The following is a 5,369-nucleotide window of genomic DNA, read 5'->3' as shown; positions in this document are numbered from 1 at the left end:
GCTGAAGTTCCAACTGAAGAAGACATTTTGAATGCCATTAGGCTCCTTTCAAGTGGCAAAACACCTGGTGCCGAATCTATTCCAGGTGAGGGGTCCATTGCTCATCCAAAAACTGACTAAAATTTTCCAGGTATATGGCACGAAGAGATTATCCCCTAAGAATTCAAGGATGACTCCACTGTCCATCTCTATAAAGGTAAAGGGAATAGATTGTCCTGTGACAATCACAGGGGTATTTCTTTTTTATTCACTGCTGGTAAGATTATTGTCAGAGTCCTTATCAATAGGCTGATCCTTCATTTGGAAGGTGCTCAACTCTGTAAGAGCCAGTGTGACTTCCAGAAAGGATGAGGAATAGTTGTTATGGTGTTTGCTGCCTGACAACTCCAGGAAAAATTCCAGGAACAGAACAGAGATCTGTTCACAACATTTGCAGATCTGACCAAGGCCTTGATACCATCAGTCGTGATGATGTATGGAAAATGTTGTCAAAATTTGGTTGTTTGGAGTTCATCAGTATTGTACAGTTCCATGATGGCATACATGCCTGGGTTCTGATGGTGGATGATGCTCTCGAGATTTCCCATCCACCAATGGAGTGAACCAAGGATGTGTCCTTGCTCTGTGTTGATGGCAAATTCTTCAACTTGATAAAGGCTACAAGTAATGCAGATGATCATGCACTCAATGTAGACTCTGAAGCTGAGATGCAACAAAGTATAGATTGATTCTCTGCTGCTTGTGCTAATTTTGGTCCAACAGTAAACACCGAGATAACAAAAGTGCTCCATCAGCCAGAACCACACTATCCATATGTGGAACCATCGATTGCAGCAAATGGAGAAGTTTTGAGTACTGTGGACAAGTTTCCTTACCTTGACAGTGTCCCTTTCAAGGAGGTACACATTGACAATACATATGCATTGCTAGAGCTAGCTCAGCATTTGGGAGGCTTTGAAAGAAAGTATGGGAGAGAAGAGGTATTAGACTGATTACTAAACTGAAGGTCTACAGAGCTATTGTACTGACCTCATTGCTATATGCTTGTGAAACCTGGACAGTTTACCAGAGTCATGTTAGGAAACTGAATTGCTTCCATTTAGATTGTCTTAGGAAGATTCTGAAGATCACCTGGCAGGAGAAGATACCAGACACTAAGGTCCTTTCTCAAGCTAAACTGACTAACATTACAATATTACTACAAAGAGTACAACTACAATGCGCTGGACCTGTTAGAAAGCCAGACATATGCTTGCCAAAAAAATATTTTATGGAGAACACACCCAGGGCAAATGCTCACAAGGGGGTCAGAAGAAATGATACTGAGACAACCTGAAGGTCTCATTGAAGAAATTTAGAATTGATTGTACAGCATGGGTGGCCTGGCACAGGACTGCCCAGTGTGGCATGCCTCTCACCATAGAGGATGCTGCACTCTATGAGGGAGACAGACGATGTAGCTCAAAGGAAACAAGATATTCATACATTTAGAATTCCCACTCCAGGTGTTCACATGGACTCTTTGTGCTCAACCTGTGGTAGAACACTCTGAACTCGTATTGGTCTGATCAGCCACAGTCAGATACACTGTAATTTGTCTCAAACATAGTGATGTCATTTTGGTCTTCTTCCTTAATGAAGGACAAGAACCAACCATCCAATCAAGCTTGGTGTACCAGGGAAAGCATGGCCAGGTTCAAAATGAGAGTGAAGAGGAAATGTTTTAACATTGCAGAGATTACAAGGATTAGTAAGATTACAGGATTTTAAAAGTGAAAAAGATTACAAAATTTGTTTCCAATTACAATATTTCTTATGTCCATATTCTCTGTATTAGTTACAACCCATATCACTTTGCTTTTTTTGTATATCCTATTCCACATTTCTCATTAATAATAATTCAGATCCTGTGATTTGAATAGGTGCTCACTGATAAATAAACTGCCTGCCCCCTCTAAATTGGAATGTTTAGTACTTGTAGAGTACAACAGATATTCTCCAATAAGCAAGCTATATTCTAATTCTTCCTGTCTGAAGGTGCATGCCCTCTAAGTCAACATGTCATTTCCCATGCCAGTGCAAACTTGACCCATCAATGGCAAAGGTCATGTAGACTGGAAGGAGAATGAGCTGCAGCTGTTCCCATCTTGACAGAATTCACATTTACAATAGAATCACTTTGAACAAAAGTGAACCAGTTAGACTGTTATCCTCTACACTGAAGTGTCTTACCAATAGTTCCTTTCACCAATCATGGCTAATCAACTTCCAATTTTCTTACTCTCACTATCCACTGCCTATTTATATTTTGGTGAAAGTGAAGACAGGAGGAAATGGTTTCAGGAAAGGGGTGCTTAAAAATCAGGTTCATTTATAGGTGAAGAATTCACCATTCTGACTCAGGGAGGTAAGAAAGGCTCAAACTTTAATTCACAAGTACTGCAAAAGTTCAAATGTATTAGAAAAAGTTCTTTGGGGTTTTACATAAAGTTCACAGGTGACTACAAAAATTTCAGGTTAAGTTCTTTGGAAAAGCAGCAAGCTAGTGAGTTTCTTGAAGCAAAGGCTGAGGTTAAAAAAATAAAAAAACTTAAGAAGGGACAAAGGAAAGAAAAGAAGCTTAGATTAGTATTGATCCAGTGGCATAGAGCTGGGGCCATATCATCCCAGTGTCATGAGCCAGAACACATGGGTCCAGCTTAGAGAGAGAGCAGCAGTTCATCTGGGAGAGAGGAAAGATTTCCCCTCCAGCGGATTTTTGTTTAAATGCATTTCTATGATGAGTGGGACAAGGTTGGTGTTTGAGGAATGGTTTAGCACCTAGTTTCATGTATCCTGAATGCCACAGGAATAGTCCCCAGGGAGTGGCTAAGACAGTATTCATTGCCCGTGAGTGTCACTGTCCATCATACATGCCGCATTTTCTCCAACCCCAAAGGGTTTGACCAAAAGTCAGTATGGTTTAGTAAATTTTCTCTATATCCTTTTGAAGCAGGGGAATTCTGGGCACAAAGAAAATGTTATCTTTTTGAAACATTTCTATACTGTGGAAGGCATTCTCCATTCTATGTTGTTTCTTTGCCATCTCTACTTCCTTAGCAGCTTCTCCTCATCTCGCATCACTCAGCTGTCTTTCTCTACTATTTTACCTTTATGAGAGGTTGAACATCCTTCTCTTTGAAGATTGCCTCTTTTCTTTGCCAAGGCAAACCCTGGTTTCCATGATGCAAGTCTACCTCATATTTTCCAGTAGGTTTATCTTCTCTATCAACACCATTTTCTCACTGATCTTCTATTTCTTTCTATTTATTGGCTATTTCCTGGTTGCCCTAAAAAAAGATGCACATGTCAACTCCAACCTAGAAACAGAACAAAAACTCAATCATTTCACTCCTACTAACCAGCAGTTTTCTTCCCTTTCATGGTTAGCCTCTTTAAGAAAGCTTCTATAACTGAAGGCTTCTTTTCTTCCTTTTTTTGATTGAGTTTCATAGCACTTACACTGCAAGATCAGTAGCCCTTCATAAAGCTGATCCCACTTCTGATTCCCTTGAAGATTTAGTATCCTCTATTTTGCATCTGTGCTGAGTACCTTTTAGGCATCTTGGTGAACACCTTCTAAAGGTTCACTATGGTGGCACCAGAATTAGTACAGATACTTTATTCGCTTTATCCTGACTTTGCATTACTGAACTTCAATCCACCAACTTCAAGGACTCTAGTAGCAGAGACTACAGGCAAATAATACCATACCCTTTTTTTTAAACCATCTGTAGCATGGCTTCTTTACCTCATCATTCAGTTGAAACTATTCTTTCTGAAGTCTTCAGTGATCTCTTAATTGCCAAATCTAATGCCCTCATCAGCCTTCTCTATCTCTTTCTAACCTTAGATATTTTTTTTATTCCTGGACATTCTTTCCACTCTAGGTTCAGACAGTGTCTCTAGACATCACTCTCTCCTATTCTCCTTGTTGTTTGACTGTTTAGTTTCTTTGCTGGATTATCCTCCAGGTCATGCCTACTAACCATGGATATTACCCCAGTATCTGTTCTGAGCCCTCTAGTCTAGACTATTTCACTTAGCATTCTTATCAGCTCCCATTGGTATCATTATAATCTCTATGGTCATACTTATCATTTTCTAATCTCTCTTCAGAGCTACTCTCCCACCATCAATTGCTTATTAGATATTTCAATGTAGAAACTGCCTTTTTCACTACTTGTTTTCTGAAGTTAATTCCCATAGTATTCAGTGGGTTCCCAGCAGAAAGGTAGAAGGTCTTTATGTCCATGGGATATTCTAGGCAGCTAGTTATTGGGCTTGTGGTATTGAACCCAGTAATTCAAGGACCTGAATTGGATAATGGTTGGTCTTAGGATCCATTTGTCAGTGGTATAAAATAGAAATGACATCACCAAACCATACATAAGAATGCCTGCTGTGGCATATTGTCTCAGAAACCCATATAGTAACATTATGTCTATTCTAATTTATTTTTATGTATTAAATATTTCCCTATCACATTTAATCCGGGTGCCTGCCCTGCTTTTGACGCCTCTTAGACTGAGGCTTTCTTTATCAGTGGCCCAAGCTAAGTTAAGAGATTTCCTCTCCAGCTTGGTATCTAAGAAAGCAGGTACGGTTGGTTCTTTCTCTAAAATAGAAAAGATTGAAATCTTTTTCCCCCCCAAGAATGACTGAATACTGTTCAAGCACGTGGATATTTGTTAAAGACCACATTCGAGAGGTTAAATTCGGAAAAGCCCTTACAGAAAGTCTTAAAAATCTTTTATTTCAATATATTTTTATAAGGTTGGTTAATTTTGAGCGTGCAAACGAAACTGTCACTTAGCAAGGTGGAAGGGTAAGAAGGCCAATTCCGTAAAAAGCAGCACTGGGTGGGGATGCGAAGTAGAAAGGCCCGAGCCCCCTCCCCCATTGGGCTCCCGAGGAGGTGGGCTGGGAGTGGGGGAGGGCTCCTGGGGCGCGTTGGAGACCACCGAGCCAGCCTTGCCCTCGGCCGTCACGGGGCGGGGGCTTCTCTCCTCCCCCTGCCATTTGTCTCCTTCCTATGACCCGGAGGGGCACCCAGAGGGGCACCCAGAGGGGTACCCAGAGGGGCACCCGGCCCAGCCCAGCCGGAGCGAGCCGGGTCACGGGAGACGCTCGGCTGCCTTCACCTCGTTTCAACCCCGCACAGTTGGAGATCGCAGGGGACCAATCCCCGTCGAGAACTCCCGTGACGGACGGCGGCCTGCGCCAACGGGAACGCGCGTTAGGGGAACGGGCGGATTCGGGAGCCGCAGCATTCCCGAGAAAGAATCCGGGGACCGGTTCGTGAGTTCGATTCCCATTGTGACGCCGGG

This window comes from Macrotis lagotis, chromosome 1 (assembly GCF_037893015.1).
Source record: "Macrotis lagotis isolate mMagLag1 chromosome 1, bilby.v1.9.chrom.fasta, whole genome shotgun sequence".
Taxonomy (NCBI): Eukaryota; Metazoa; Chordata; class Mammalia; order Peramelemorphia; family Peramelidae; genus Macrotis; species Macrotis lagotis.
This window is presented reverse-complemented; position numbering follows the sequence as displayed.